At 35.6% G+C, this 22334-nt stretch overlaps 13 non-coding genes across 13 annotated transcripts; all 13 read right to left on the reverse strand.

The window, feature by feature from the left end:
- Positions 1-33: 33 nt before the first annotated feature.
- TRNAN-GUU (transfer RNA asparagine (anticodon GUU)) lies at positions 34-107 on the reverse strand. The gene has a single exon. It is a non-coding gene; the product is annotated as a tRNA-Asn (tRNA).
- A 3722-nt stretch (positions 108-3829) lies between these two features.
- On the reverse strand, positions 3830-3903 carry TRNAN-GUU (transfer RNA asparagine (anticodon GUU)). Its single transcript has one exon. It is a non-coding gene; the product is annotated as a tRNA-Asn (tRNA).
- An 885-nt stretch (positions 3904-4788) lies between these two features.
- Positions 4789-4862, reverse strand: TRNAN-GUU (transfer RNA asparagine (anticodon GUU)). The gene has a single exon. It is a non-coding gene; the product is annotated as a tRNA-Asn (tRNA).
- An 884-nt stretch (positions 4863-5746) lies between these two features.
- TRNAN-GUU (transfer RNA asparagine (anticodon GUU)) lies at positions 5747-5820 on the reverse strand. The gene has a single exon. It is a non-coding gene; the product is annotated as a tRNA-Asn (tRNA).
- A 4448-nt stretch (positions 5821-10268) lies between these two features.
- TRNAN-GUU (transfer RNA asparagine (anticodon GUU)) lies at positions 10269-10342 on the reverse strand. Its single transcript has one exon. It is a non-coding gene; the product is annotated as a tRNA-Asn (tRNA).
- Positions 10343-11227: 885 nt separating this feature from the next.
- TRNAN-GUU (transfer RNA asparagine (anticodon GUU)) lies at positions 11228-11301 on the reverse strand. Its single transcript has one exon. It is a non-coding gene; the product is annotated as a tRNA-Asn (tRNA).
- Positions 11302-12187: 886 nt separating this feature from the next.
- TRNAN-GUU (transfer RNA asparagine (anticodon GUU)) lies at positions 12188-12261 on the reverse strand. The gene has a single exon. It is a non-coding gene; the product is annotated as a tRNA-Asn (tRNA).
- Positions 12262-13146: 885 nt separating this feature from the next.
- Positions 13147-13220, reverse strand: TRNAN-GUU (transfer RNA asparagine (anticodon GUU)). The gene has a single exon. It is a non-coding gene; the product is annotated as a tRNA-Asn (tRNA).
- Positions 13221-14106: 886 nt separating this feature from the next.
- TRNAN-GUU (transfer RNA asparagine (anticodon GUU)) lies at positions 14107-14180 on the reverse strand. Its single transcript has one exon. It is a non-coding gene; the product is annotated as a tRNA-Asn (tRNA).
- Positions 14181-15065: 885 nt separating this feature from the next.
- TRNAN-GUU (transfer RNA asparagine (anticodon GUU)) lies at positions 15066-15139 on the reverse strand. Its single transcript has one exon. It is a non-coding gene; the product is annotated as a tRNA-Asn (tRNA).
- An 885-nt stretch (positions 15140-16024) lies between these two features.
- Positions 16025-16098, reverse strand: TRNAN-GUU (transfer RNA asparagine (anticodon GUU)). Its single transcript has one exon. It is a non-coding gene; the product is annotated as a tRNA-Asn (tRNA).
- An 886-nt stretch (positions 16099-16984) lies between these two features.
- Positions 16985-17058, reverse strand: TRNAN-GUU (transfer RNA asparagine (anticodon GUU)). The gene has a single exon. It is a non-coding gene; the product is annotated as a tRNA-Asn (tRNA).
- Positions 17059-17943: 885 nt separating this feature from the next.
- On the reverse strand, positions 17944-18017 carry TRNAN-GUU (transfer RNA asparagine (anticodon GUU)). The gene has a single exon. It is a non-coding gene; the product is annotated as a tRNA-Asn (tRNA).
- Between the last annotated feature and the right edge of the window lie 4317 nt (positions 18018-22334).

A 22334-nucleotide genomic window follows, 5' to 3' on the forward strand; every position in this document is an offset into this window, starting at 1 on the left:
TAGTTCTCCAAAATGTGACCAAAAAGTCGATTACGTCCCTGGGTGGGATTGAACCACCAACCTTTCGGTTAACAGCCGAACGCGCTAACCGATTGCGCCACAGAGACCCCTCTAAAGTTGTATCAAATTAGTGATCTAAAAATGATTTATTGAAATATGTGTAAAATACAACATCTGGAGATCTTTTGTAAAACTCTTCCTCCGTTGAAGAACAAAAAAACAAATTGGTACTTTCTTGTCAAGAGGTAAGCTTTCAGGAGCTGAAGCTGTTTATATGATTAGCAGAGTGGCGCAGCGGAAGCTTGCTGGGCCCATAACCCAGAGGTCGATGGATCGAAACCATCCTCTGCTATCTTTGTTTTTTTATAATTATTTGTTGATTAAACCAATACAAAACTGAGATTAATATTTTGGCTCAGTTTTATCTTTTTTATTATGTTAAAAAAGAGATTTAGTTAAACTGTTCATCCATTAAAGAACAAAGAAACACATTGGTACAAACACTAAAATGTGCTTCAATGGTTTCCTAAAAACTTACCTAATTAACTACTTTTAAGAGGAATTGTATCAGAGAAGTCTAGATATACTGCATAACAAGAGGTGGTTTTATGTTTTAACTTGTCTACCTAAGGTTCTTCAAAATATGATCACAAGGTCAAAAATATCCCTTGGTGGGATTAAACCACAAACCTTTGAGATAGAAACCAAATGTGCTGACTGATTGTTCCAAGTCAACAAAATAAGACTAGATTCAAGTTAGTACCATAAAAAAATTCCTAGACATAGATTTAATAGTCATTATTTTAAAGAGCTTTTGTAAGATTCTTTATCTACTGAAGAACAGAGGAGAAACATTGGTACTTTCTGATGAAGAGTGAAGCTTTCAGGAGCTTCTGTGACTTAAGATCAGGAACACTATACCACAAGAGGTGATTTAATGTTTTAACTTGTCAACATCTAGTTCTCCAAAATGTGACCAAAAAGTCGATTACGTCCCTGGGTGGGATTGAACCACCAAGCTTTCGGTTAACAGCCGAACGCGCCACAGAGACCCCTCTAAAGTTGTATCAAATTAGTGATCTAAAAATGATTTATTGAAATATGTGTAAAAGGCCAACATCTGGAGATCTTTTGTAAAACTATTCCTCCATTGAAGAACAAAAAAACAAATTGGTACTTTCTTGTCAAGAGGAAAGCTTTCAGGAGCTGAAGCTGTTTGTATGATTAGCAGAGTGGCACAGCGGAAGCGTGCTGGGCCCATAACACAGAGGTCGATGGATTGAAACCATCCTCTGCTATCTTTGTTTTTTTATAATTATTTGTTGATTAAACCAATACAAAACTGAGATTAATATTTTGGCTCAGTTCTATCTTTTTTATTATGTTAAAAAAGAGATTTAGTAAAACTGTTCATCCATTAAAGAACAAAGAAACACATTGGTAGAAACACTAAAATGTGCTTCAATGGTTTCCTAAAAACTTACGTAATTAACAACTTTTAAGAGGAATTGTATCAGAGAAGTCTAGATATACTGCATAACAAGAGGTGGTTTTATGTTTTAACTTGTCTACCTAAGGTTCTTCAAAATATGATCACACGGTCAAAAATATCCCTGGGTGGGATTAAACCACAAACCTTTGAGATATAAACCAAATGTGCTGACTGATTGTTCCAAGTCAACAAAATAAGACTAGATTCAAGTTAGTACCATAAAAAAATTCCTAGACATAGATTTAATAGTCATTATTTTAAAGAGCTTTTGTAAGATTCTTTATCTACTGAAGAACAGAGGAGAAACATTGGTACTTTCTGATGAAGAGTGAAGCTTTCAGGAGCTTCTGTGACTTAAGATCAGGAACACTATACCACAAGAGGTGATTTAATGTTTTAACTTGTCAACATCTAGTTCTCCAAAATGTGACCAAAAAGTCGATTACGTCCCTGGGTGGTATTGAACCACCAACCTTTCGGTTAACAGCCGAACGCGCCACAGAGACCCCTCTAAAGTTGTATCAAATTAGTGATCTAAAAATGATTTATTGAAATATGTGTAAAAGGCCAACATCTGGAGATCTTTTGTAAAACTCTTCCTCCATTGAAGAACAAAAAAAACAAATTGGTACTTTCTTGTCTAGAGGTAAGCTTTCAGGAGCTGAAGCTGTTTATATGATTAGCAGAGTGGCGCAGCGGAAGCGTGCTGGGCCCATAACCCAGAGGTCGATGGATCGAAACCATCCTCTGCTATCTTTGTTTTTTTATAATTATTTGTTGATTAAACCAATACAAAACTGAGATTAACATTTTGGCTCAGTTCTATCTTTTTTATTATGTTAAAAAAGAGATTTAGTAAAACTGTTCATCCATTAAAGAACAAAGAAACACATTGGTACAAACACTAAAATGTGCTTCAATGGTTTCCTAAAAACTTACCTAATTAACTACTTTTAAGAGGAATTGTATCAGAGAAGTCTAGATATACTGCATGACAGGAGGTGGTTTTATGTTTTAACTTGTCTACCTAAGGTTCTTCAAAATATGATCACACGGTCAAAAATATCCCTGGGTGGGATTAAACCACAAACCTTTGAGATAGAAACCAAATGTGCTGACTGATTGTTCCAAGTCAACAAAATAAGACTAGATTCAAGTTAGTACCATAAAAAAATTCCTAGACATAGATTTAATAGTCATTATTTTAAAGAGCTTTTGTAAGATTCTTTATCTACTGAAGAACAGAGGAGAAACATTGGTACTTTCTGATGAAGAGTGAAGCTTTCAGGAGCTTCTGTGACTTAAGATCAGGAACACTATACCACAAGAGGTGATTTAATGTTTTAACTTGTCAACATCTAGTTCTCCAAAATGTGACCAAAAAGTCGATTACGTCCCTGGGTGGTATTGAACCACCAACCTTTCGGTTAACAGCCGAACGCGCCACAGAGACCCCTCTAAAGTTGTATCAAATTAGTGATCTAAAAATGATTTATTGAAATATGTGTAAAAGGCCAACATCTGGAGATCTTTTGTAAAACTCTTCCTCCATTGAAGAACAAAAAAACAAATTGGTACTTTCTTGTCAAGAGGTAAGCTTTCAGGAGCTGAAGCTGTTTATATGATTAGCAGAGTGGCGCAGCGGAAGCGTGCTGGGCCCATAACCCAGAGGTCGATGGATCGAAACCATCCTCTGCTATCTTTGTTTTTTATAATTATTTGTTGATTAAACCAATACAAAACTGAGATTAATATTTTGGCTCAGTTCTATCTTTTTTATTATGTTAAAAAAGAGATTTAGTAAAACTGTTCATCCATTAAAGAACAAAGAAACACATTGGTACAAACACTAAAATGTGCTTCAATGGTTTCCTAAAAACTTACGTAATTAACTACTTTTAAGAGGAATTGTATCAGAGAAGTCTAGATATACTGCATAACAAGAGGTGGTTTTATGTTTTAACTTGTCTACCTAAGGTTCTTCAAAATATGATCACACGGTCAAAAATATCCCTGGGTGGGATTAAACCACAAACCTTTGAGATAGAAACCAAATGTGCTGACTGATTGTTCCAAGTCAACAAAATAAGACTAGATTCAAGTTAGTACCATAAAAAAATTCCTAGACATAGATTTAATAGTCATTATTTTAAAGAGCTTTTGTAAGATTCTTTATCTACTGAAGAACAGAGGAGAAACATTGGTACTTTCTGATGAAGAGTGAAGCTTTCAGGAGCTTCTGTGACTTAAGATCAGGAACACTATACCACAAGAGGTGATTTAATGTTTTAACTTGTCAACATCTAGTTCTCCAAAATGTGACCAAAAAGTCGATTACGTCCCTGGGTGGGATTGAACCACCAACCTTTCGATTAACAGCCGAACGCGCTAACCGATTGCGCCACAGAGACCCCTCTAAAGTTGTATCAAATTAGTGATCTAAAAATGATTTATTGAAATATGTGTAAAAGGCCAACATCTGGAGATCTTTTGTAAAACTCTTCCTCCATTGAAGAACAAAAAAACAAATTGGTACTTTCTTGTCAAGAGGTAAGCTTTCAGGAGCTGAAGCTGTTTATATGATTAGCAGAGTGGCGCAGCGGAAGCGTGCTGGGCCCATAACCCAGAGGTCGATGGATCGAAAACATCCTCTGCTATCTTTGTTTTTTTATAATTATTTGTTGATTAAACCAATACAAAACTGAGATTAATATTTTGGCTCAGTTCTATCTTTTTTATTATGTTAAAAAAGAGATTTAGTAAAACTGTTCATCCATTAAAGAACAAAGAAACACATTGGTACAAACACTAAAATGTGTTTCAATGGTTTCCTACTTACTTACGTAATTAACTACTTTTAAGAGGAATTGTATCAGAGAAGTCTAGATATACTGCATGACAGGAGGTGGTTTTATGTTTTAACTTGTCTACCTAAGGTTCTTCAAAATATGATCACACGGTCAAAAATATCCCTGGGTGGGATTAAACCACAAACCTTTGAGATAGAAACCAAATGTGCTGACTGATTGTTCCAAGTCAACAAAATAAGACTAGATTCAAGTTAGTACCATAAAAAAATTCCTAGACATAGATTTAATAGTCATTATTTTAAAGAGCTTTTGTAAGATTCTTTATCTACTGAAGAACAGAGGAGAAACATTGGTACTTTCTGATGAAGAGTGAAGCTTTCAGGAGCTTCTGTGACTTAAGATCAGGAACACTATACCACAAGAGGTGATTTAATGTTTTAACTTGTCAACATCTAGTTCTCCAAAATGTGACCAAAAAGTCGATTACGTCCCTGGGTGGGATTGAACCACCAACCTTTCGGTTAACAGCCGAACGCGCTAACCGATTGCGCCACAGAGACCCCTCTAAAGTTGTATCAAATTAGTGATCTAAAAATGATTTATTGAAATATGTGTAAAAGGCCAACATCTGGAGATCTTTTGTAAAACTATTCCTCCATTGAAGAACAAAAAACAAATTGGTACTTTCTTGTCAAGAGGTAAGCTTTCAGGAGCTGAAGCTGTTTATATGATTAGCAGAGTGGCGCAGCGGAAGCGTGCTGGGCCCATAACCCAGAGGTCGATGGATCGAAACCATCCTCTGCTATCTTTGTTTTTTTATAATTATTTGTTGATTAAACCAATACAAAACTGAGATTAATATTTTGGCTCAGTTCTATCTTTTTTATTATGTTAAAAAAGAGATTTAGTAAAACTGTTCATCCATTAAAGAACAAAGAAACACATTGGTACAAACACTAAAATGTGCTTCAATGGTTTCCTAAAAACTTACGTAATTAACTACTTTTAAGAGGAATTGTATCAGAGAAGTCTAGATATACTGCATGACAGGAGGTGGTTTTATGTTTTAACTTGTCTACCTAAGGTTCTTCAAAATATGATCACACGGTCAAAAATATCCCTGGGTGGGATTAAACCACAAACCTTTGAGATAGAAACCAAATGTGCTGACTGATTGTTCCAAGTCAACAAAATAAGACTAGATTCAAGTTAGTACCATAAAAAAATTCCTAGACATAGATTTAATAGTCATTATTTTAAAGAGCTTTTGTAAGATTCTTTATCTACTGAAGAACAGAGGAGAAACATTGGTACTTTCTGATGAAGAGTGAAGCTTTCAGGAGCTTCTGTGACTTAAGATCAGGAACACTATACCACAAGAGGTGATTTAATGTTTTAACTTGTCAACATCTAGTTCTCCAAAATGTGACCAAAAAGTCGATTACGTCCCTGGGTGGGATTGAACCACCAACCTTTCGGTTAACAGCCGAACGCGCTAACCGATTGCGCCACAGAGACCCCTCTAAAGTTGTATCAAATTAGTGATCTAAAAATGATTTATTAAAATATGTGTAAAAGGCCAACATCTGGAGATCTTTTGTAAAACTCTTCTTCCATTGAAGAACAAAAAAACAAAGTGGTACTTTCTTGTCAAGAGGTAAGCTTTCAGGAGCTGAAGCTGTTTATATGATTAGCAGAGTGGCGCAGCGGAAGCGTGCTGGGCCCATAACCCAGAGGTCGATGGATCGAAACCATCCTCTGCTATCTTTGTTTTTTTTATAATTATTTGTTGATTAAACCAATACAAAACTGAGATTAATATTTTGGCTCAGTTCTATCTTTTTTATTATGTTAAAAAAGAGATTTAGTAAAACTGTTCATCCATTAAAGAACAAAGAAACACATTGGTACAAACACTAAAATGTTATCTACTGAAGAACAGAGGAGAAACATTGGTACTTTCTAAAGAAGAGTGAAGCTTTCAGGAGCTTCTGTGCTTTAAGATCAGGAACACTATATTTATTTATTTATTTATTAACAGTTTCTTATATAGCGCAGCATATTCCGTTGCGCTTTACAATAGCAGACAGTGATACAACAAAACAGGGTATTTACAGACAGTCAAAATGTAGGAGGGCCCTGCTCGCAAGCTTACAATCTATAGGGAAATAGGCACTGATACATAAGGATATATACTGTATTCTTTATTGCATCGATTCCACCAGAATGCAAGGTTCTATGACTGGTTCTGGAATTTGATAAGCTTGCCTGAAGAGATGAGTCTTCAGGGAACGCTTATAGGTTTGGAGACTGGAGGAGAGTCTTATTGTGCTTGGGAGGGCATTCCACAGAGTGGGTGCAGCCCGAAGAAAGTCCTGCAGTCGGGAATGGGAACGGGTAATGAGTGTGGATGAGAGACGCAGATCTTGGGAGGAGCGTAGAGGTCGTGTTGGATGATATTTTGAGATAAGAGAAGATATGTATGTTGGTGTAGTTTGGTTTATGGCTTTGTGTGTAAGTAAAAGAATTTTGTATTGAATACGGTAGAATACAGGTAACCAATGAAGTGACTGACAGAGTAGCTTTGCAGACGATGAACGTCTGGCTAGGAAGATTAGCCTTGCAGCTGCATTCATAATGGACTGTAGTGGTGAGAGTCTGTATTGGGGAAGGCCAATAAGGAGACTATTGCAATAATCAATGCGTGAGATGATGAGAGCATGGATTAGAGTTTTTGCAGTGTCTTGTGTAAGGTAAGGGCGAATTTAAATATGTTTTTTAGGTGCATGTGGCATGATTTTGAGACAGATTGAATGTGGGGTACAAAGGAAAGTTCTGAGTCAAGGATAACACCTAGGCAGCGAGCTTGAGAGGTAGGAGTGATTGTCATCTTCTCAACAGCGATAGAGATATCAGGTTGGTAACTACTATTTATTGGCGGAAATATAATTAATTCTGTTTTTGAGATATTAAGTTTGAGGTGGCGAGATGACATCCAGGTTGAAACAGCAGAGGTGATTTTAAGTTTGAGGTGGCGAGATGACATCCAGGTTGAAACAGCAGAGGTGATTTAATGTTTTAACTTGTCAACATCTAGTTCTCCAAAATGTGACCAAAAAGTCGATTACGTCCCTGGGTGGGATTGAACCACCAAGCTTTCGGTTAACAGCCGAACGCGCCACAGAGACCCCTCTAAAGTTGTATCAAATTAGTGATCTAAAAATGATTTATTGAAATATGTGTAAAAGGCCAACATCTGGAGATCTTTTGTAAAACTCTTCCTCCATTGAAGAACAAAAAAACAAATTGGTACTTTCTTGTCAAGAGGTAAGCTTTCAGGAGCTGAAGCTGTTTATATGATTAGCAGAGTGGTGCAGCGGAAGCGTGCTGGGCCCATAACCCAGAGGTCGATGGATCGAAACCATCCTCTGCTATCTTTGTTTTTTTATAATTATTTGTTGATTAAACCAATACAAAACTGAGATTAATATTTTGGCTCAGTTCTATCTTTTTTATTATGTTAAAAAAGAGATTTAGTAAAACTGTTCATCCATTAAAGAACAAAGAAACACATTGGTACAAACACTAAAATGTGCTTCAATGGTTTCCTAAAAACTTACCTAATTAACTACTTTTAAGAGGAATTGTATCAGAGAAGTCTAGATATACTGCATGACAGGAGGTGGTTTTATGTTTTAACTTGTCTACCTAAGGTTCTTCAAAATATGATCACACGGTCAAAAATATCCCTGGGTGGGATTAAACCACAAACCTTTGAGATAGAAACCAAATGTGCTGACTGATTGTTCCAAGTCAACAAAATAAGACTAGATTCAAGTTAGTACCATAAAAAAATTCCTAGACATAGATTTAATAGTCATTATTTTAAAGAGCTTTTGTAAGATTCTTTATCTACTGAAGAACAGAGGAGAAACATTGGTACTTTCTGATGAAGAGTGAAGCTTTCAGGAGCTTCTGTGACTTAAGATCAGGAACACTATACCACAAGAGGTGATTTAATGTTTTAACTTGTCAACATCTAGTTCTCCAAAATGTGACCAAAAAGTCGATTACGTCCCTGGGTGGTATTGAACCACCAACCTTTCGGTTAACAGCCGAACGCGCCACAGAGACCCCTCTAAAGTTGTATCAAATTAGTGATCTAAAAATGATTTATTGAAATATGTGTAAAAGGCCAACATCTGGAGATCTTTTGTAAAACTCTTCCTCCATTGAAGAACAAAAAAACAAATTGGTACTTTCTTGTCAAGAGGTAAGCTTTCAGGAGCTGAAGCTGTTTATATGATTAGCAGAGTGGCGCAGCGGAAGCGTGCTGGGCCCATAACCCAGAGGTCGATGGATCGAAACCATCCTCTGCTATCTTTGTTTTTTTATAATTATTTGTTGATTAAACCAATACAAAACTGAGATTAATATTTTGGCTCAGTTCTATCTTTTTTATTATGTTAAAAAAGAGATTTGGTAAAACTGTTCATCCATTAAAGAACAAAGAAACACATTGGTACAAACACTAAAATGTGCTTCAATGGTTTCCTAAAAACTTACGTAATTAACTACTTTTAAGAGGAATTGTATCAGAGAAGTCTAGATATACTGCATAACAAGAGGTGGTTTTATGTTTTAACTTGTCTACCTAAGGTTCTTCAAAATATGATCACACGGTCAAAAATATCCCTGGGTGGGATTAAACCACAAACCTTTGAGATAGAAACCAAATGTGCTGAATGATTGTTCCAAGTCAACAAAATAAGACTAGATTCAAGTTAGTACCATAAAAAAATTCCTAGACATAGATTTAATAGTCATTATTTTAAAGAGCTTTTGTAAGATTCTTTATCTACTGAAGAACAGAGGAGAAACATTGGTACTTTCTAAAGAAGAGTGAAGCTTTCAGGAGCTTCTGTGCTTTAAGATCAGGAACACTATACCACAAGAGGTGATTTAATGTTTTAACTTGTCAACATCTAGTTCTCCAAAATGTGACCAAAAAGTCGATTACGTCCCTGGGTGGGATTAAACCACCAACCTTACGGTTAACAGCCCAACGCGCCACAGAGACCCCTCTAAAGTTGTATCAAATTAGTGATCTAAAAATGATTTATTGAAATATGTGATAAAAGGCCAACATCTGGAGATCTTTTGTAAAACTCTTCCTCCATTGAAGAACAAAAAAACAAATTGGTACTTTCTTGTCAAGAGGTAAGCTTTCAGGAGCTGAAGCTGTTTATATGATTAGCAGAGTGGCGCAGCGGAAGCGTACTGGGCCCATAACCCAGAGGTCGATGGATCGAAACCATCCTTTGCTATCTTTGTTTTTTTATAATTATTTGATGATTAAACCAATACAAAACTGAGATTAATATTTTGGCTCAGTTCTATCTTTTTTATTAAGTTAAAAAAGAGATTTAGTAAAACTGGTTATCCATTAAAGAACAAAGAAACACATTGGTACAAACACTAAAATGTGCTTCAATGGTTTCCTAAAAACTTACGTAATTAACTACTTTTAAGAGAAATTGTATCAGAGAAGTCTAAATATACTGCATAACAAGAGGTGGTTTTATGTTTTAACTTGTCTACCTAAGGTTCTTCAAAATATGATCACACGGTCAAAAATATCCCTGGGTGGGATTAAACCACAAATCTTTGAGATAGAAACCAAATGTGCTGACTGATTGTTCCAAGTCAACAAAATAAGACTAGAATTAAGTTAGTACCATAAAAAAATTCCTAGACATAGATTTAATAGTCATTATTTTAAAGTGCTTTTGTAAGATTCTTTATCTACTGAAGAACAGAGGAGAAACATTGGTACTTTCTGATGAAGAGTGAAGCTTTCAGGAGCTTCTGTGACTTAAGATCAGGAACACTATACCACAAGAGGTGATTTAATGTTTTAACTTGTCAACATCTAGTTCTCCAAAATGTGACCAAAAAGTCGATTACGTCCCTCGGTGGGATTGAACCACCAACCTTTCGGTTAACAGCCGAACGCGCTAACCGATTGCGCCACAGAGACCCCTCTAAAGTTGTATCAAATTAGTGATCTAAAAATGATTTATTGAAATATGTGTAAAAGGCCAACATCTGGAGATCTTTTGTAAAACTATTCATCCATTGAAGAACAAAAAAACAAATTGGTACTTTCTTGTCAAGAGGTAAGCTTTCAGGAGCTGAAGCTGTTTATATGATTAGCAGAGTGGCGCAGCGGAAGCGTGCTGGGCCCATAACCCAGAGGTCGATGGATCGAAACCATCCTCTGCTATCTTTGTTTTTTTATAATTATTTGTTGATTAAACCAATACAAAACTGAGATTAATATTTTGGCTCAGTTCTATCTTTTTTATTATGTTAAAAAAGAGATTTAGTAAAACTGTTCATCCATTAAAGAATAAAGAAACACATTGGTACAAACACTAAAATGTGCTTCAATGGTTTCCTAAAAACTTACGTAATTAACTACTTTTAAGAGGAATTGTATCAGAGAAGTCTAGATATACTGCATAACAAGAGGTGGTTTTATGTTTTAACTTGTCTACCTAAGGTTCTTCAAAATATGATCACACGGTCAAAAATATCCCTGGGTGGGATTAAACCACAAACCTTTGAGATAGAAACCAAATGTGCTGACTGATTGTTCCAAGTCAACAAAATAAGACTAGATTCAAGTTAGTACCATAAAAAAATTCCTAGACATAGATTTAATAGTCATTATTTTAAAGAGCTTTTGTAAGATTCTTTATCTACTGAAGAACAGAGGAGAAACATTGGTACTTTCTAAAGAAGAGTGAAGCTTTCAGGAGCTTCTGTGCTTTAAGATCAGGAACACTATACCACAAGAGGTGATTTAATGTTTTAACTCGTCAACATCTAGTTCTCCAAAATGTGACCAAAAAGTCGATTACGTCCCTGGGTGGGATTGAACCACCAACCTTTCGGTTAACAGCCGAACGCGCTAACCGATTGCGCCACAGAGACACCTCTAAAGTTGTATCAAATTAGTGATCTAAAAATGATTTATTGAAATATGTGATAAAAGGCCAACATCTGGAGATCTTTTGTAAAACTCTTCCTCCATTGAAGAACAAAAAAACAAATTGGTACTTTCTTGTCAAGAGGTAAGCTTTCAGGAGCTGAAGCTGTTTATATGATTAGCAGAGTGGCGCAGCGGAAGCGTGCTGGGCCCATAACCCAGAGGTCGATGGATCGAAAACATCCTCTGCTATCTTTGTTTTTTTATAATTATTTGTTGATTAAACCAATACAAAACTGAGATTAATATTTTGGCTCAGTTCTATCTTTTTTATTATGTTAAAAAAGAGATTTAGTAAAACTGTTCATCCATTAAAGAACAAAGAAACACATTGGTACAAACACTAAAATGTGCTTCAATGGTTTCCTAAAAACTTACGTAATTAACTACTTTTAAGAGAAATTGTATCAGAGAAGTCTAAATATACTGCATAACAAGAGGTGGTTTTATGTTTTAACTTGTCTACCTAAGGTTCTTCAAAATATGATCACACGGTCAAAAATATCCCTGGGTGGGATTAAACCACAAATCTTTGAGATAGAAACCAAATGTGCTGACTGATTGTTCCAAGTCAACAAAATAAGACTAGAATTAAGTTAGTACCATAAAAAAATTCCTAGACATAGATTTAATAGTCATTATTTTAAAGTGCTTTTGTAAGATTCTTTATCTACTGAAGAACAGAGGAGAAACATTGGTACTTTCTGATGAAGAGTGAAGCTTTCAGGAGCTTCTGTGACTTAAGATCAGGAACACTATACCACAAGAGGTGATTTAATGTTTTAACTTGTCAACATCTAGTTCTCCAAAATGTGACCAAAAAGTCGATTACGTCCCTCGGTGGGATTGAACCACCAACCTTTCGGTTAACAGCCGAACGCGCTAACCGATTGCGCCACAGAGACCCCTCTAAAGTTGTATCAAATTAGTGATCTAAAAATGATTTATTGAAATATGTGTAAAAGGCCAACATCTGGAGATCTTTTGTAAAACTATTCATCCATTGAAGAACAAAAAAACAAATTGGTACTTTCTTGTCAAGAGGTAAGCTTTCAGGAGCTGAAGCTGTTTATATGATTAGCAGAGTGGCGCAGCGGAAGCGTGCTGGGCCCATAACCCAGAGGTCGATGGATCGAAACCATCCTCTGCTATCTTTGTTTTTTTATAATTATTTGTTGATTAAACCAATACAAAACTGAGATTAATATTTTGGCTCAGTTCTATCTTTTTTATTATGTTAAAAAAGAGATTTAGTAAAACTGTTCATCCATTAAAGAATAAAGAAACACATTGGTACAAACACTAAAATGTGCTTCAATGGTTTCCTAAAAACTTACGTAATTAACTACTTTTAAGAGGAATTGTATCAGAGAAGTCTAGATATACTGCATAACAAGAGGTGGTTTTATGTTTTAACTTGTCTACCTAAGGTTCTTCAAAATATGATCACACGGTCAAAAATATCCCTGGGTGGGATTAAACCACAAACCTTTGAGATAGAAACCAAATGTGCTGACTGATTGTTCCAAGTCAACAAAATAAGACTAGATTCAAGTTAGTACCATAAAAAAATTCCTAGACATAGATTTAATAGTCATTATTTTAAAGAGCTTTTGTAAGATTCTTTATCTACTGAAGAACAGAGGAGAAACATTGGTACTTTCTAAAGAAGAGTGAAGCTTTCAGGAGCTTCTGTGCTTTAAGATCAGGAACACTATACCACAAGAGGTGATTTAATGTTTTAACTCGTCAACATCTAGTTCTCCAAAATGTGACCAAAAAGTCGATTACGTCCCTGGGTGGGATTGAACCACCAACCTTTCGGTTAACAGCCGAACGCGCTAACCGATTGCGCCACAGAGACACCTCTAAAGTTGTATCAAATTAGTGATCTAAAAATGATTTATTGAAATATGTGATAAAAGGCCAACATCTGGAGATCTTTTGTAAAACTCTTCCTCCATTGAAGAACAAAAAAACAAATTGGTACTTTCTTGTCAAGAGGTAAGCTTTCAGGAGCTGAAGCTGTTTATATGATTAGCAGAGTGGCGCAGCGGAAGCGTGCTGGGCCCATAACCCAGAGGTCGATGGATCGAAAACATCCTCTGCTATCTTTGTTTTTTTATAATTATTTGTTGATTAAACCAATACAAAACTGAGATTAATATTTTGGCTCAGTTCTATCTTTTTTATTATGTTAAAAAAGAGATTTAGTAAAACTGTTCATCCATTAAAGAACAAAGAAACACATTGGTACAAACACTAAAATGTGCTTCAATGGTTTCCTAAAAACTTACGTAATTAACTACTTTTAAGAGGAATTGTATCAGAGAAGTCTAGATATACTGCATGACAGGAGGTGGTTTTATGTTTTAACTTGTCTACCTAAGGTTCTTCAAAATATGATCACACGGTCAAAAATATCCCTGGGTGGGATTAAACCACAAATCTTTGAGATAGAAACCAAATGTGCTGACTGATTGTTCCAAGTCAACAAAATAAGACTAGATTCAAGTTAGTACCATAAAAAAATTCCTAGACATAGATTTAATAGTCATTATTTTAAAGAGCTTTTGTAAGATTCTTTATCTACTGAAGAACAGAGGAGAAACATTGGTACTTTCTGATGAAGAGTGAAGCTTTCAGGAGCTTCTGTGACTTAAGATCAGGAACACTATACCACAAGAGGTGATTTAATGTTTTAACTTGTCAACATCTAGTTCTCCAAAATGTGACCAAAAAGTCGATTACGTCCCTGGGTGGGATTGAACCACCAACCTTTCGGTTAACAGCCGAACGCGCTAACCGATTGCGCCACAGAGACCCCTCTAAAGTTGTATCAAATTAGTGATCTAAAAATGATTTATTGAAATATGTGTAAAAGGCCAACATCTGGAGATCTTTTGTAAAACTCTTCCTCCATTGAAGAACAAAAAAACAAATTGGTACTTTCTTGTCAAGAGGTAAGCTTTCAGGAGCTGAACCTGTTTATATGATTAGCAGAGTGGCGCAGCGGAAGCGTGCTGGGCCCATAACCCAGAGGTCGATTGATCGAAACCATCCTCTGCTATCTTTGTTTTTTTATAATTATTTGTTGATTAAACCAATACAAAACTGAGATTAATATTTTGGCTCAGTTCTATCTTTTTTATTATGTTAAAAAAGAGATTTAGTAAAACTGTTCATCCATTAAAGAACAAAGAAACACATTGGTACAAACACTAAAATGTGCTTCAATGGTTTCCTAAAAACTTACGTAATTAACTACTTTTAAGAGGAATTGTATCAGAGAAGTCTAGATATACTGCATAACAAGAGGTGGTTTTATGTTTTAACTTGTCTACCTAAGGTTCTTCAAAATATGATCACAAGATCAAAAATATCCCTGGGTGGGATTAAACCACAAACCTTTGAGATAGAAACCAAATGTGCTGACTGATTGTTCCAAGTCAACTAAATAAGACTAGATTCAAGTTAGTACCATAAAAAAATTCCTAGACATAGATTTAATAGTCATTATTTTAAAGAGATTTTGTACGATTCTTTATCTACTGAAGAATAGAGGAGAAACATTGGTACTTTCTGATGAAGAGTGAAGCTTTCAGGAGCTTCTGTGACTTAAGATCAGGAACACTATACCACAAGAGGTGATTTAATGTTTTAACTTGTCAACATCTAGTTCTCCAAAATGTGACCAAAAAGTCGATTACGTCCCTGGGTGGGATTGAACCACCAACCTTTCGGTTAACAGCCGAACGCGCTAACCGATTGCGCCACAGAGACCCCTCTAAAGTTGTATCAAATTAGTGATCTAAAAATGATTTATTAAAATATGTGTAAAAGGCCAACATCTGGAGATCTTTTGTAAAACTCTTCTTCCATTGAAGAACAAAAAAACAAAGTGGTAATTTCTTGTCAAGAGGTAAGCTTTCAGGAGCTGAAGCTGTTTATATGATTAGCAGAGTGGCGCAGCGGAAGCGTGCTGTGCCCATAACCCAGAGGTCGATGGATCGAAACCATCCTCTGCTATCTTTGTTTTTTTATAATTATTTGTTGATTAAACCAATACAAAACTGAGATTAATATTTTGGCTCAGTTCTATCTTTTTTATTATGTTAAAAAAGAGATTTAGTAAAACTGTTCATCCATTAAAGAACAAAGAAACACATTGGTACAAACACTAAAATGTGCTTCAATGGTTTCCTAAAAACTTACGTAATTAACTACTTTTAAGAGGAATTGTATCAGAGAAGTCTAGATATACTGCATAACAAGAGGTGGTTTTATGTTTTAACTTGTCTACCTAAGGTTCTTCAAAATATGATCACACGGTCAAAAATATCCCTGGGTGGGATTAAACCACAAACCTTTGAGATAGAAACCAAATGTGCTGACTGATTGTTCCAAGTCAACAAAATAAGACTAGATTCAAGTTAGTACCATAAAAAAATTCCTAGACATAGATTTAATAGTCATTATTTTAAAGAGCTTTTGTAAGATTCTTTATCTACTGAAGAACAGAGGAGAAACATTGGTACTTTCTAAAGAAGAGTGAAGCTTTCAGGAGCTTCTGTGCTTTAAGATCAGGAACACTATACCACAAGAGGTGATTTAATGTTTTAACTCGTCAACATCTAGTTCTCCAAAATGTGACCAAAAAGTCGATTACGTCCCTGGGTGGGATTGAACCACCAACCTTTCGGTTAACAGCCGAACGCGCTAACCGATTGCGCCACAGAGACCCCTCTAAAGTTGTATCAAATTAGTGATCTAAAAATGATTTATTGAAATATGTGATAAAAGGCCAACATCTGGAGATCTTTTGTAAAACTCTTCCTCCATTGAAGAACAAAAAAACAAATTGGTACTTTCTTGTCAAGAGGTAAGCTTTCAGGAGCTGAAGCTGTTTATATGATTAGCAGAGTGGCGCAGCGGAAGCGTGCTGGGCCCATAACCCAGAGGTCGATGGATCGAAAACATCCTCTGCTATCTTTGTTTTTTTATAATTATTTGTTGATTAAACCAATACAAAACTGAGATTAATATTTTGGCTCAGTTCTATCTTTTTTATTATGTTAAAAAAGAGATTTAGTAAAACTGTTCATCCATTAAAGAACAAAGAAACACATTGGTACAAACACTAAAATGTGCTTCAATGGTTTCCTAAAAACTTACGTAATTAACTACTTTTAAGAGGAATTGTATCAGAGAAGTCTAGATATACTGCATGACAGGAGGTGGTTTTATGTTTTAACTTGTCTACCTAAGGTTCTTCAAAATATGATCACACGGTCAAAAATATCCCTGGGTGGGATTAAACCACAAATCTTTGAGATAGAAACCAAATGTGCTGACTGATTGTTCCAAGTCAACAAAATAAGACTAGATTCAAGTTAGTACCATAAAAAAATTCCTAGACATAGATTTAATAGTCATTATTTTAAAGAGCTTTTGTAAGATTCTTTATCTACTGAAGAACAGAGGAGAAACATTGGTACTTTCTGATGAAGAGTGAAGCTTTCAGGAGCTTCTGTGACTTAAGATCAGGAACACTATACCACAAGAGGTGATTTAATGTTTTAACTTGTCAACATCTAGTTCTCCAAAATGTGACCAAAAAGTCGATTACGTCCCTGGGTGGGATTGAACCACCAACCTTTCGGTTAACAGCCGAACGCGCTAACCGATTGCGCCACAGAGACCCCTCTAAAGTTGTATCAAATTAGTGATCTAAAAATGATTTATTGAAATATGTGTAAAAGGCCAACATCTGGAGATCTTTTGTAAAACTCTTCCTCCATTGAAGAACAAAAAAACAAATTGGTACTTTCTTGTCAAGAGGTAAGCTTTCAGGAGCTGAACCTGTTTATATGATTAGCAGAGTGGCGCAGCGGAAGCGTGCTGGGCCCATAACCCAGAGGTCGATTGATCGAAACCATCCTCTGCTATCTTTGTTTTTTTATAATTATTTGTTGATTAAACCAATACAAAACTGAGATTAATATTTTGGCTCAGTTCTATCTTTTTTATTATGTTAAAAAAGAGATTTAGTAAAACTGTTCATCCATTAAAGAACAAAGAAACACATTGGTACAAACACTAAAATGTGCTTCAATGGTTTCCTAAAAACTTACGTAATTAACTACTTTTAAGAGGAATTGTATCAGAGAAGTCTAGATATACTGCATAACAAGAGGTGGTTTTATGTTTTAACTTGTCTACCTAAGGTTCTTCAAAATATGATCACAAGATCAAAAATATCCCTGGGTGGGATTAAACCACAAACCTTTGAGATAGAAACCAAATGTGCTGACTGATTGTTCCAAGTCAACTAAATAAGACTAGATTCAAGTTAGTACCATAAAAAAATTCCTAGACATAGATTTAATAGTCATTATTTTAAAGAGATTTTGTACGATTCTTTATCTACTGAAGAATAGAGGAGAAACATTGGTACTTTCTGATGAAGAGTGAAGCTTTCAGGAGCTTCTGTGACTTAAGATCAGGAACACTATACCACAAGAGGTGATTTAATGTTTTAACTTGTCAACATCTAGTTCTCCAAAATGTGACCAAAAAGTCGATTACGTCCCTGGGTGGGATTGAACCACCAACCTTTCGGTTAACAGCCGAACGCGCTAACCGATTGCGCCACAGAGACCCCTCTAAAGTTGTATCAAATTAGTGATCTAAAAATGATTTATTAAAATATGTGTAAAAGGCCAACATCTGGAGATCTTTTGTAAAACTCTTCTTCCATTGAAGAACAAAAAAACAAAGTGGTAATTTCTTGTCAAGAGGTAAGCTTTCAGGAGCTGAAGCTGTTTATATGATTAGCAGAGTGGCGCAGCGGAAGCGTGCTGTGCCCATAACCCAGAGGTCGATGGATCGAAACCATCCTCTGCTATCTTTGTTTTTTTATAATTATTTGTTGATTAAACCAATACAAAACTGAGATTAATATTTTGGCTCAGTTCTATCTTTTTTATTATGTTAAAAAAGAGATTTAGTAAAACTGTTCATCCATTAAAGAACAAAGAAACACATTGGTACAAACACTAAAATGTTATCTACTGAAGAACAGAGGAGAAACATTGGTACTTTCTAAAGAAGAGTGAAGCTTTCAGGAGCTTCTGTGCTTTAAGATCAGGAACACTATATTTATTTATTTATTTATTAACAGTTTCTTATATAGCGCAGCATATTCCGTTGCGCTTTACAATAGCAGACAGTGATACAACAAAACAGGGTATTTACAGACAGTCAAAATGTAGGAGGGCCCTGCTCGCAAGCTTACAATCTATAGGGAAATAGGCACTGATACATAAGGATATATACTGTATTCTTTATTGCATCGATTCCACCAGAATGCAAGGTTCTATGACTGGTTCTGGAATTTGATAAGCTTGCCTGAAGAGATGAGTCTTCAGGGAACGCTTATAGGTTTGGAGACTGGAGGAGAGTCTTATTGTGCTTGGGAGGGCATTCCACAGAGTGGGTGCAGCCCGAAGAAAGTCCTGCAGTCGGGAATGGGAACGGGTAATGAGTGTGGATGAGAGACGCAGATCTTGGGAGGAGCGTAGAGGTCGTGTTGGATGATATTTTGAGATAAGAGAAGATATGTATGTTGGTGTAGTTTGGTTTATGGCTTTGTGTGTAAGTAAAAGAATTTTGTATTGAATACGGTAGAATACAGGTAACCAATGAAGTGACTGACAGAGTAGCTTTGCAGACGATGAACGTCTGGCTAGGAAGATTAGCCTTGCAGCTGCATTCATAATGGACTGTAGTGGTGAGAGTCTGTATTGGGGAAGGCCAATAAGGAGACTATTGCAATAATCAATGCGTGAGATGATGAGAGCATGGATTAGAGTTTTTGCAGTGTCTTGTGTAAGGTAAGGGCGAATTTAAATATGTTTTTTAGGTGCATGTGGCATGATTTTGAGACAGATTGAATGTGGGGTACAAAGGAAAGTTCTGAGTCAAGGATAACACCTAGGCAGCGAGCTTGAGAGGTAGGAGTGATTGTCATCTTCTCAACAGCGATAGAGATATCAGGTTGGTAACTACTATTTATTGGCGGAAATATAATTAATTCTGTTTTTGAGATATTAAGTTTGAGGTGGCGAGATGACATCCAGGTTGAAACAGCAGAGGTGATTTTAAGTTTGAGGTGGCGAGATGACATCCAGGTTGAAACAGCAGAGGTGATTTAATGTTTTAACTTGTCAACATCTAGTTCTCCAAAATGTGACCAAAAAGTCGATTACGTCCCTGGGTGGGATTGAACCACCAAGCTTTCGGTTAACAGCCGAACGCGCCACAGAGACCCCTCTAAAGTTGTATCAAATTAGTGATCTAAAAATGATTTATTGAAATATGTGTAAAAGGCCAACATCTGGAGATCTTTTGTAAAATTCTTCCTCCATTGAAGAACAAAAAAACAAATTGGTACTTTCTTGTCAAGAGGTAAGCTTTCAGGAGCTGAAGCTGTTTATATGATTAGCAGAGTGGTGCAGCGGAAGCGTGCTGGGCCCATAACCCAGAGGTCGATGGATCGAAACCATCCTCTGCTATCTTTGTTTTTTTATAATTATTTGTTGATTAAACCAATACAAAACTGAGATTAATATTTTGGCTCAGTTCTATCTTTTTTATTATGTTAAAAAAGAGATTTAGTAAAACTGTTCATCCATTAAAGAACAAAGAAACACATTGGTACAAACACTAAAATGTGCTTCAATGGTTTCCTAAAAACTTACCTAATTAACTACTTTTAAGAGGAATTGTATCAGAGAAGTCTAGATATACTGCATGACAGGAGGTGGTTTTATGTTTTAACTTGTCTACCTAAGGTTCTTCAAAATATGATCACACGGTCAAAAATATCCCTGGGTGGGATTAAACCACAAACCTTTGAGATAGAAACCAAATGTGCTGACTGATTGTTCCAAGTCAACAAAATAAGACTAGATTCAAGTTAGTACCATAAAAAAATTCCTAGACATAGATTTAATAGTCATTATTTTAAAGAGCTTTTGTAAGATTCTTTATCTACTGAAGAACAGAGGAGAAACATTGGTACTTTCTGATGAAGAGTGAAGCTTTCAGGAGCTTCTGTGACTTAAGATCAGGAACACTATACCACAAGAGGTGATTTAATGTTTTAACTTGTCAACATCTAGTTCTCCAAAATGTGACCAAAAAGTCGATTACGTCCCTGGGTGGTATTGAACCACCAACCTTTCGGTTAACAGCCGAACGCGCCACAGAGACCCCTCTAAAGTTGTATCAAATTAGTGATCTAAAAATGATTTATTGAAATATGTGTAAAAGGCCAACATCTGGAGATCTTTTGTAAAACTCTTCCTCCATTGAAGAACAAAAAAACAAATTGGTACTTTCTTGTCAAGAGGTAAGCTTTCAGGAGCTGAAGCTGTTTATATGATTAGCAGAGTGGCGCAGCGGAAGCGTGCTGGGCCCATAACCCAGAGGTCGATGGATCGAAACCATCCTCTGCTATCTTTGTTTTTTTATAATTATTTGTTGATTAAACCAATACAAAACTGAGATTAATATTTTGGCTCAGTTCTATCTTTTTTATTATGTTAAAAAAGAGATTTGGTAAAACTGTTCATCCATTAAAGAACAAAGAAACACATTGGTACAAACACTAAAATGTGCTTCAATGGTTTCCTAAAAACTTACGTAATTAACTACTTTTAAGAGGAATTGTATCAGAGAAGTCTAGATATACTGCATAACAAGAGGTGGTTTTATGTTTTAACTTGTCTACCTAAGGTTCTTCAAAATATGATCACACGGTCAAAAATATCCCTGGGTGGGATTAAACCACAAACCTTTGAGATAGAAACCAAATGTGCTGAATGATTGTTCCAAGTCAACAAAATAAGACTAGATTCAAGTTAGTACCATAAAAAAATTCCTAGACATAGATTTAATAGTCATTATTTTAAAGAGCTTTTGTAAGATTCTTTATCTACTGAAGAACAGAGGAGAAACATTGGTACTTTCTAAAGAAGAGTGAAGCTTTCAGGAGCTTCTGTGCTTTAAGATCAGGAACACTATACCACAAGAGGTGATTTAATGTTTTAACTTGTCAACATCTAGTTCTCCAAAATGTGACCAAAAAGTCGATTACGTCCCTGGGTGGGATTAAACCACCAACCTTACGGTTAACAGCCCAACGCGCCACAGAGACCCCTCTAAAGTTGTATCAAATTAGTGATCTAAAAATGATTTATTGAAATATGTGATAAAAGGCCAACATCTGGAGATCTTTTGTAAAACTCTTCCTCCATTGAAGAACAAAAAAACAAATTGGTACTTTCTTGTCAAGAGGTAAGCTTTCAGGAGCTGAAGCTGTTTATATGATTAGCAGAGTGGCGCAGCGGAAGCGTACTGGGCCCATAACCCAGAGGTCGATGGATCGAAACCATCCTTTGCTATCTTTGTTTTTTTATAATTATTTGATGATTAAACCAATACAAAACTGAGATTAATATTTTGGCTCAGTTCTATCTTTTTTATTAAGTTAAAAAAGAGATTTAGTAAAACTGGTTATCCATTAAAGAACAAAGAAACACATTGGTACAAACACTAAAATGTGCTTCAATGGTTTCCTAAAAACTTACGTAATTAACTACTTTTAAGAGAAATTGTATCAGAGAAGTCTAAATATACTGCATAACAAGAGGTGGTTTTATGTTTTAACTTGTCTACCTAAGGTTCTTCAAAATATGATCACACGGTCAAAAATATCCCTGGGTGGGATTAAACCACAAATCTTTGAGATAGAAACCAAATGTGCTGACTGATTGTTCCAAGTCAACAAAATAAGACTAGAATTAAGTTAGTACCATAAAAAAATTCCTAGACATAGATTTAATAGTCATTATTTTAAAGTGCTTTTGTAAGATTCTTTATCTACTGAAGAACAGAGGAGAAACATTGGTAC

Source organism: Crinia signifera, chromosome 3 (assembly GCF_055691185.1).
Source record: "Crinia signifera chromosome 3, ASM5569118v1, whole genome shotgun sequence".
NCBI lineage: Eukaryota > Metazoa > Chordata > Amphibia > Anura > Myobatrachidae > Crinia > Crinia signifera.